Genomic DNA, 10,902 nt, shown 5'->3' with positions numbered 1-10,902 from the left:
TCCTGGATCGTGCGAGTCAGAGGTGTCCTTGGGGCGTCTGGGGGGTTAAGTGCCGTGGGACTCCGGATTCCCGCTCAAGTCGGGAGCCCGGGGGTCCTGAGCTCGAGCCCTTGTCTGACCCCGTGCTCTGGGCGGCGTCTGCTCGGGCGTCTCTCTCTCCCTCTCCCCCTGCCCCTCCGCTGACTTGCTAATAAATAAATCTTAAAAAGGAACAAAAAAAGAGCTCTCCTGATTTTCCTGTGACCCCTTTGACCTCATCCCCGCGGCCTCCCATTAAGCTTCTTCTTCCCAATCCCAATCTTTAAATTTCAGAGTTTCTCAGTTTTCTACCCTGGCCTCTCATGTCCTCTCACTCTCCTCGGTCTCCCTAGAGCAGCTGCCACACGACGGGGATGCTCCGGCCTCCATCTCGAGTCCAGGCTTCTCTCCTAACTTACAGATCCCTACCCGTGTCCCCCTCCTCCTGGACGTCTCCTATGGATCTGAAGCTCCGTCGACTCGAAATTCAGCTTAAAATCCCTCTTTCAAGATGGCTCCTCCTCTAGTTTTTTATTTTATTTTATTTTATTTGTTTGTTTCTCAATTCTCAGCGAGCACTAGCACCGTGGACGGTAGCTCTTCTCCAAAGAGGCCCCGGGGACCCAGACCTCCCACATTCATACTCCTGTCCACATCACCCCACATTGACTCTCTTTGGCCCCGTGACCCACTTTAACCAAAAGAATGTGGTGGAAATGGGACACGGCACCAACAGCTTCTACGTTGGCCCTTTTGGGAGCGTTGAACCGCCACCTCCGATGTCCAGCTGCCCTTCTGGAGAGTCTCCAGGGCAACACTGAGGCCCTGGGTCTACATGGAAGGAAGGCAGAGGCCCAGGTATCCCAACACTCCAGATGAGCCAGTTTCCCAGGCACCTGTGACAAGGCCTGGACATGTGCTGAAGCCTCCTTGGCTGCTCTAACCCAAGCTTCAGGGCGACTGCAAACAGGAGAGAGTCCCAATCATCAGAGGAGCCATCCAGCTGTGCACCATCAGTGGAGAGAATCATGCAAAATAATAAAACAGTTGTTTATAAATAATAATAAATAATAATAAACAGTTGTTTATAAATAATAATAAACTGTTGTTTATAAATAATAAATAATAATAAACAGTTGCTTATCAATGATAATAAATAATAATAAACTGTTGTTTAGCTATTCAGTGTTGAGTGGTTCGTTATACAGCAACACGGACAACTGAAACACTATGTGCCCAGACGCCTGGCAATCCTCTTTTCATTTCTCCCCTTCATCCTCCACATTGGGGTTCCAGCCCCTTTGATGATGCCTCCTAAATATTTCTTGAATAGCACGTCCCCCCCACCCCCATGCCACTGCCCATTCCAAATCCCCCTTCTCCAGCATTGGATGCCTCCTGTAGCAACAGGAATCATCTAAAATGCTAATATGATTATGGTTTATGCTGGCCATCTAGAACTTTCTCATCGATCTCTATGGTTTTTAGGATAAAGTCCAATCCTCTAACCATTGCTTACAAATCTGTGCAGGCTCTTGTCCCTGCCTATTTTGCAGCTTCACCTTATGTGACTCTACATTACCAATCATCCTTGATTTGTTTCAATTTTTTCAGGGTATCATGTTGTCTCTTGATTCCTTTTGCTTTTTTCCTTGTTGTTCTTTCTACCGAAAATACTTTCTCCTGTGGTCATCCCTTCCCCTTTCTCCTTTTTTCAAATTCCTGCTCATCCTTCAGGTCTTAGTTTAAATATCATTTCCTCCTGGGAGCCTTCTCTGATCCTCCAAGCCTGGATTTGTTGTCCCTGCCAAGTGCTCCCATATCATTCATCAATTCTTTCATTCATCAAATTTTTATTGAGCTTATACTATGAGTCATACACTGTGTCATCCTTCCCCTATAATAGCACTCATCATCCTGTTCTGTAATTATTTGTTTGTCTGGCTCTGCCGTGAGCCTGCAGGCTTGTCAAGGGAAAAGACTCTGTTTATCTCATTCTACTTTGTACCCCTGGTGTTTAGCACGTAATAGATGCTCAGTGCATATGTAATGAATAAGTGAAACTAAAGTCAGTCTCCCCAGATGGTATGGCTAGTGGAAGGAAATAATTATTCAATACATACTTGTTTCTGATAAACAAACCACCTAATATTTTATTTTATTTTATTTTATTTATTTTATTTTATTTTATTTATTTTATTTTTTTTACCACCTAATAGTGAATATTTGGCAATAAAAAAGTTCATGGTTTACTGGAGACAAAGTACAATTTTCAGGGACAAATCAGGATAAAGACTCAAGTCCAGTTTGGCTTTCTCAAAGTATAGTTATTTACAAATTAAGGGGCTATAGTAGAGACCACTGAGTGTTAAGCCAGCGGCTTTGATTCTGGCCCATTGCAAACATCGGGCTAGATAGGAAAGCTAAAGCCAGAGAGTCACTGCATCATTTATTTCACAGACAGCACTGGTGTCTGGGTACTACTCTGAGAACAGCTTAAATATATTTGCTACAGAAAGATAGGATGTGAGGAATATCTTTATCCCAAAGACCAAGCATGCCTCAATGATGAGTGGTTTCCAGGGTGCTTAGACCTGGTAATTGTGGGTCCCTCCCAAGAAGGACTGTCCCCCCGTTGGCTGTTAGGGAGCTTGGAGAATGCTGGGTAAGTCAGTTTCAGATAATTGCCTCGCATTCATGGCCCCATTTTAGGGTGATTTCTGCAACAAACCTGGAGCAGCCACCAAAGCATAGGGGGCAGACAAACAGGCAGAGCCCCCGCCACCGTGGAACATGCGTTGGCAGCCATCGGTGGCTGTTTCTGGCCAGCGAGGTTCTTGTATTCATCGCAAAGACTTTCTACTTTTAGCCTAATTTTGGTAGTCCTTTGGCGTGTCCAGGAAGCCACCCCAAGCCCCTTTTGAAAGCATGTCGGCTGCAAATAGACATTTCATGTAACAGCTGTTTATTAAATTAAAATGGAGGCTTTATTCCAAAGACTAGTTTCTTTGGATATGGGGAATAAGTGTGAACTGTATTTTTCTATGGCTTCTGAAATTTTTTTTTCATTGAGAATATATATATATTTTTTACAGCAAGAAGTAACAACATAACAATTAATAGCATACGGGGGTAGAAGAGATCTTAATAGTTATTTTGCTATGCCTGTCATCATACACTTGGGAAGGTAAGACTCAGAGAAGATGTGATGACATGCAAACATTAGTCAAAAGTGAGCTTTTGTTTAGTATTTCGAATTAGATGTCAATACAGCTTATATCATCAGGAAAAGGGGAAAGCTTTGACTTCCTGGCCATGTTTGGAAGACTGTTTAAGACTATCTGCACCCCAAATCTGACAAATTGGCTCATCATTGGAGATAAATGCCTCTGACATCTGTATCTGAACTTGGATTATACATGATTCTTTTGGGGCATTTGAATAATAAAGCCTGAGTTAGCGTCTTAGTTTGCTGGGGCTGCGGTGGCAAAGCACCACAAACTGGGGGTCTTAAAAATCAGAAATTTATTGTCTCGTGGTTTGGGAGCCAGAAATCTGAGATGAAGATGTTGGCAGGATTGGTTCTTTCTGTTGGCTGTGAGAGCATCTGTTCCTTGCCTCTCCCCTAGATTTTGGCATTTTACAGGCAATCTTCGGGTTCCCTGGCTTGTAGAAGTGTCAGCACAATCTCTGTGTTCATGTGCACATGACACTCTCCCTGCGTGCATGTGTCTGTGTTCAAATTTGTTCTTTTTATGAGGCTACCAGTCATATTACCAGAGGCCCAGCCTACTCTAATATGGCCTCATCTTAGCTGACTCCATCTGCAAGGAGCTTATTCCCAAATAAGGTCGCATTTGTAGGTACTGGGCAATAGGACTCCAACATACAGATTTTGAGGGGGACACAATTCAGCCTATAATAGTGTTATAGAAAATAGGATATTACGGTGCGGATGGGTGGCTAAGACACTTGGTAGCGGGCCTATTCTGAGCGGCGAGTTCTGGACAAAGTCAGGTAGGAGAGATTTGCTTGAAGTTTAGACTTGTGTCTCAGGGGATCAGTTCTTTGTAGCACAGACCCAAGCCGAATGGTCTGTCCGCTCGTGGCCCCTGGGAATTTCGCGGCTGCCATGCCTCAAGTCCAGACCCCGCTATCTGGGTTTCTCTGGTGGAAGGGTCTTCTCTGACCCTCCAGGCTGTGGGAGGTGGATAGTTACCATTTGGTACGCTGTTTTTTGGCACCAGAATGATGAATGGACTTATATTTTATTTTCAATAAGTAGGCAGGTCTATTGCACTGAGTAATTTAAGAAGTAAAATGACCATTATGCCAGTATTTAAAAAGACTCAAAACTCTAAAAGCAAAATTCAAAAATCTCTTCTACTCCTAAGCCCTCACATTCTAGGGAAGGGGCCAACCTTTGAGACTGTGGATTTGAGATATATGCACCCCCACGTGATTACAGAATTATTCACAATAACCTAAATATGGAAGCAACTTAGGTATTCATCAATAAACAAATAGAGGGACGCCCGGGTGGCTCAGCAGTTGAGCGTCTGCCTGTGGCTCATGTCATGGCCTCAGGGTCCCGGGATCGAGTCCCACGTCGGGCTTCCTGCATGGAGCCTGCTTTTCCCTCTGCCCGTGTCTCTGTGTGTCTCTCATGAATAAATAAATAGAATCTTTGAAAAACCCCAAATAGATAAGGAAATATATATATATATGTCATATATATAACAGAATATTACACAGGCATAAAAAACGATGAGATTGTGCCATGTAAGACAACAATGAACGGATCTGGAGGGTATTAGCCTAAGTGAAATAAGTCAGACTGAGAAAGTGAGAAAGACCAATATCCTATGATTCCGCTCATAAGTGGAATCTAAAAAACTAAAACCCCACCAAAAACGAGTGAATAGATAAACAAAAAGCAGAACCAAACCTATAAATACAGAGGATACACTGATGGTTGTGAGGGCAGGGAGATGGGCAGTTGGGGGGAGTGGGTGAAGGGGCGGGGGAGGCACAGGCTCGTTATGGAACGAGCAGATCATGGGAATGTGGTCAAGGACATCGTAATCGGGACGCAAGGGGACAGAGGCAACTGCCCTTGCCCTGAGCCCAGCATCACGTATAAACTTGTAGAACCGTTAAATCGTACACCCAAAACTCCCTGTAACATGATGTGTCAACCATACAAAAAAAAAAAAAAAGACTGTGGTTTTGAAACTATTCAGGATAAAGAGAAAAATGAGTTGTAGAGTCCCCCCCAACTTTTCTTAAAGCCCGAAGCTTGGGAAGTGAATGAATAATCGGGTGCCAGAATTTGCTGAAATTACCTATTTTCTCAATTGCTTCATTCATCACTCTTATTTTATAGACAAATACGAAGTACCTGCGCTCGACATTGGAGACATGCTCTTTCTGTAAAGAGATGCACAACGAAGTCTTTAAAAAATATTAAGGGAAGTTTTAAATACGTTAGGGGGTGACTGTGGAGTATTGCGATAGAGTCTTCCCTGAGGAGTACCCCCCCCCGCCCCCCCCCCACCCCTGAGCACGTACCTGGAGCTCCAGCGAGGCACCAGCCTGCAGAACGCGGCCATTCCCAGCCCTGAGCAGGAATCGGAGACCTCCACATCCTACTTTATGTAAGAGAATTAGCAGAAACTCATCTCAGTGGGCCTTCAAAAGAGGAAACTAAAAAAATAAATAAAAAATAAAATAAAATAAAATAAAAATAAATAATAAAAAAGAGGAAACTAAGCAGACAGCCTCGTTAATTTAGCATATAGACTTGGAATGCGGCACAACATCCATCATCTCATCAAAATTCAATTAAAACATGGGTTACTGGCCAAAGAAAAGGAGCCAATTTTCTCTCTCCCTCCCTCCCTGCCTCTCTCCTTCTCTCTCCCTTTCTCTCCCTGTCTCTCTCTCTCTCTTTTTGGAAGAGTTCTTGGAACATCACTAAGCCCTTAATGGTTCTTTCATTATGGGAGCCAATTTAAAAGGATAGTTTGAGCATTTGAATGACCCCTAACATTAGAAATTAGAACTTGAGCAGTTACACAATTGCTCTTAATTTAAAGCACTCTGGCGCTAGCCATAGTGGGCAGGGAAGGAGCATATTTAAAAGTCTTCTTTTTAAGGACTTTTGATATCATTATAAAACTCTTTGGATCCTACAGGATCTTCTTTTATATGGCAGAGAATGTGTAGCGGTGATTATCCACTTAGCTCAGACCCACTCCACAATTTAAAAAAAAAATGTTATTTGCTAACATACAACCAGACTTCACACAGGGAGAGGGTAAGCCCACAGGTCCTGTAACACGATTTGCAGTGTTAAATGTAATTGGGTCTCAAATTTTAAGCAGTTAAATGTCTTAATTTGTTCTTTTCTTCCTACCATAATATAATGAGGATAAACTTTGACACACAGCAGCTCTGCAAAGAGAAGATTTCTCCTCGTTCATTGTTTCTCAAACCAATCTTCTTTCCTGAAATTTGATTTCCGAAGTGCCTTACAGTCCTTAAGCCAGGTGGGCGGCAAGGAGTCCACTCGGAACATTCATAATCATCTGAAATAAAAGCACGCTCCAGAAGCCAGACGCACTTAAGACAATCAAATGGGGTTAGTCACCAAGTAGAAATAACTCTCTTAACCTCTCGCTAATTCTGCCCAGGAGCCAACCGACTGCAGCTCAGGTTGCTGAAGGGAATCACCTTGGCCCTGAAATAAATAGTATGAATCTCTGTGGGTTCAGTATGTACGTGTTGCCTCATCCACACAATTCATTTTTCTGGTGCTCCGGCCCCAATATTGTCAATTGGAGATTTGCCTCGTGGCTTGAAGAAGGAAAACCACAGTACGCCGTCCAAGGGACCCAGACGAAGCCTCTCTGTACAGGCCTTTCGAGCCCAGACTTCAACCCTAAATACTGAATGTGATATTTTTTTCCATATCAGTCAGCCTTCCAGCCCCGGGAAAAGTCAATGGAGACAGTGATTCTTAGATTCTTAGAAAAATCAAAGAAACGCCACGTGCGATTCGGGGAGGGAAACCATGGATTTGGATTTGACCACACCTGGCTGTGTTTTTGTTTGTTTTTCAACCAAATTGGGTCTGGCACACACGTTTCCCATTACCTGGTCAGCCCGAGGAGTAGGCTTCATTGCCCTTGTAAATAGGAGACCTGTCACACTCTATCAAGAAAGCCGACTTTCTAGAATTTTTTATGAGGTAGAAGTAACTGTTGACTTAAAAAGAGACATCAAATCTCTTCCTTTTGTTTTTGTTTCCTCCTAAATAGGCAGGTCAGGAGTTTGGTGTGGACGAAGAATAAACGAGACAAAAGTAAAACCAATGATAGTATTTAAAAAAAAAACAATGATATTAAAGGCAAAGAAGGTGTTACTAAGGAAAAACTACAGAACCTTTTAAATTTTGACCTTAAAACAAGTATAATCATATATTAAAAAAAAAAATCCCAAGTACTTCCAGGAATGTAATTGTAAGTACCTGTGCTCATTTTAATGTGATTTTTGGGGTGTGCCACAGACCAATGTTTCTGCCTCAGTTGGAAAGCCTCTCCATTCCAAGTGACGGAAAGACCAACTCGCCTCGCCTTAAACAATAACGGAGTTAATAGGTTCCGTGGAACTCCGGGGGTGTGAGTTTCAGAATGGTTAGCTCCATGATGTCATCGTTGACTCTGTTGCTTCCATTTTTTTTTTCAGAGCTCTATCTTCCGTCGACAGTGTGGGCTTCACCCTAGGCCTGGACCCCTTGAAGTTATAGGATATCTGTCGGTACAAGTAGATTCACGTGCTTCCTTTTTCTTATCTGGGAAAGATAAGTTGCTCTCCTCAACTACCTAACAGACGTTCTGAGATTCCCGCTGACCCAGCCATCGATTGGCTTAAGCCAAGGCCACTGAAGCCAACGTCCACGGCAAACGGGGTGGGATGATCCCGATGGATCCTAACAATCAGACTTGAGCCCTGGGGCTGATGGAGGGGTTAATTCCACCTAAACTTCATGACTGCTGTAGAATGGGTGTGGGGAAGGTAACGCTGGACACTGAGCTCAGGCGCCCCCACCTTTGGGGTGTCCGTTACCGTAGGCAGTGAAGAACACAATGATGCCTTTAAAGTTATTAGAAATCTCAGTGTTTTTATTTATTGAGGCCCCTTTCTGAGAGCTATTACAGAAGGAGAGGTTGTGAGGTTGTTCAACGGTTTCCTCACTTATGTCACTCAGACTTTTCTTCTATGAGTCACGTAAAAGCTTACTGAGGTGCATACGAGTTCAATTCAAAGTCAAAAATCATTCTCAAATTCTATGCAAAAAGGGGGGCATTTGGGGGGCTCAGTGGCTGAGCGTCTGCCTTGGGCTCAGGGCATGACCCCGGGTCCCAGGATCGAGTCCCGCATCGGGTCCCTGCATGGAGCCTGCTTCTCCCTCTGCCTGTGTCTCTGCCTCTCTCTCTGTGTCTCTCGTGAGTGAATGGATAAAATCTTTAAAAGAAATAAATGATGCATTAAAGAAAAAGACATTTCTTGGCCTTACTCCACCCCTCCATTTTTTACAAAAAAAAAAAAAAGCCCAAGAAGTTAGGCAAGGGCAAGTGATAAACCCCGCCCTTCAAAAGATTCTCCAGACAGAAAAAACAACGGCCCGCATTGGCCACTCTTCCGAAACAACCAGGTGAGATGACCCGGAATGGATTCCCGTGTAGCTGGTCAGCTACGGCCAGTATCAGCCCCTGGCCCCAGCTCCTCGACTTTCAGACCTTCTTTATTTTGTTGGTCAGAGCAGACTGTCCCAGGCTTTCCCGGTACCACCTCGTGCTGCAAAAGCAAATCTCAAATCTAGGTCAGGGGGTCGCCCGGCCCTAGGATGGGTGGAGGCCCGGCGGCCCGGACAAGGTGCGGGGCGTGAGATCCCTGGGTCCTGTGTCCGGGGCTGTCCTTGAGTGCGGGGTGGAGGGAGGAGGGCAGGGCCTGTTGGGCAGGGGAACCACACTGTCCTCCAGTTTGCCGTCTCTTGGGGTATCGCAAACGTTGTATTTGAGGAATTATCATTCCTGCTCTGAGAAATAAATACTTCTGACCATATTGCTGACAGAGCTCCTCGCGAAAGCACTGCTCTCCCCTGGAACTCTCCAGAAGTCGGCCCCGGAGAACAGCATGCTCGCGGTCCCTGGCCATCCCACAGCTGCCCTGGGCCCTCCCTCACGCAGGCCTCCCGGGGGGACGGAGGGATGGCTGCCGTCCGTGAGCCTGGACGTAAGAAGAAAACACTGCCTAAGACCTGAAAAGACACATCTGCGGGTTATCGAGGTACTTGCATGGCTTCCCAAACGTAGTACTTACTCAGTTAATGTTTCCCCAGGTGTATTCTCTGGAACCCAAGCATCAGAAGAGTTTTCGAGAAGAGTCCGGAATAGAGTTTCCTGATGAAATATATTTGGGGGAAAAAATGGGCTACTGCAGAAAGGCTCAGGCTTTTGGTCTGTATTCTCTGTCCCCAAGAAAAGGGATATGGGGCGCTGTCCCCACTAGTTTGACCATGGAATTCTTTTCTTTTTTTTTTTTTTTTTAAAGATTTTATTTATTCATGAGTGACAGAGAGAGAGAGAGAGGCAGAGACACAAGCAGGCTCCATGCAGAGGCTCCATGTAGGGACCCGATGCGGGACTCGATCCTGGGTCCCCAGGATCAGGCCCTGGGCTGGAGGCAGGTGCTAAACCTCTGAGCCACCCGGGCTGCCCATGGAATTCTTTTCTGGAAGAGTGTTTCATGTCACGCATCTGAGGAACACACTTTGGGGAAAGCTTAGCATGTCCGATCACCACGTTCCTAGGACCCTAGCATCTGCCCGTCTTCCGATGGCCTTCCTTACCAGCTGTGCTGGGACTTGGTTCCACGACACAACCCCCAAGAAAAGCTTTGCCAGTTTTTTTTTTTCTCAAGGACTTGTAGGATAGAGAAAGGCCCTCACGCTGTTTTCTCAAGGAGAGCAGATGTGATTCAGAACCGGACACCTCTGATTCATCGTCATTGTCGCATGTCTGAGGGCAGAGGACATTTGCCATTAACCTCTACCTGGATCCCTCCTCCCCCCTTAACCCATATCCTGCTGTGCACACACAAGGTCACAGTGGATGTGGGAGGTGGTCCCGCTGAGGTCTGAGACAGCGGACGCGAGTTGAGGGAGGCGTCCTTCGCAGCCCACTTTGAGGGCCGGGGTGATTCCTGCGCACGGAGGCTGCAGACGGAGCTCAGGGCCTGGGGTCAGCTGCGGGTCCCCGTGAGGATCCAGCCGGCCCTGAGGGCCCACCCTAGCCCCCGCGGGGAGGCTGGCAGGCCGGCGGGCTGCCCCCAGGCCAGTATCACCGGGCCGGGCCCAGCCACTCCGACGAATTCTCTTTGCTTCACCCGAGAACACCTTCCACTGTAGAAATTTTGTAGTCGAATGAAACTCTCATACACGGTCTTACCTGCTGTGGATTTAGGAGAAGCCTTTCTTTCCATATTTTGTAATGCTCTTATTTTTTTTCATACTATAAATGCAATAGGTGGTCAGTGTGGGCAAAACACACAAGGGCATACAGATGGATAGAATCCGAATCACCCATAACCCCACCAATCAGAAGTAACTGCTACTGGTATTTCGGTTTATCTATTTAAATATTTTATTTCTTTTTGATTTTGGCACATTCTTATTTTGCATAGTGGTTTGAGAGTAGTTCTGTGCTCCTTGTGGCCCTAACCATGCGGGCTGGAGCTTATTTTGGGGAGTCCGCTCCCTTTTCTCAGAAGAGCTATACTGATAAGCCTGTCCAGCCACAGAGATACAAGTGCAGCAGG

General features: G+C 45.5%; 1 long non-coding RNA gene across 2 annotated transcripts; it reads right to left on the bottom strand.

Annotated features, from left to right (window-relative positions):
• Positions 1–546: 546 nt before the first annotated feature.
• Positions 547–7,719, bottom strand: LOC102155989. 2 transcript variants are annotated; one of them, XR_005368954.1, is made up of 4 exons: positions 7,550–7,719; positions 6,437–6,608; positions 5,590–5,724; positions 547–1,021 (listed from the first exon to the last, which is right to left on the bottom strand). It is a non-coding gene; the product is annotated as an uncharacterized LOC102155989 (long non-coding RNA). The 2 variants fall into 2 exon arrangements; XR_005368955.1 differs by lacking the exon at positions 6,437–6,608 and having other exon boundaries at positions 551–1,021; positions 7,550–7,705.
• Positions 7,720–10,902: the final 3,183 nt, after the last annotated feature.

This window comes from Canis lupus, chromosome 13 (assembly GCF_011100685.1).
Source record: "Canis lupus familiaris isolate Mischka breed German Shepherd chromosome 13, alternate assembly UU_Cfam_GSD_1.0, whole genome shotgun sequence".
NCBI classification, from domain to species: Eukaryota; Metazoa; Chordata; class Mammalia; order Carnivora; family Canidae; genus Canis; species Canis lupus.
The sequence above is the reverse complement of the archived record's forward strand: the minus strand, read 5'-3'. Positions and strand labels throughout refer to the sequence as shown.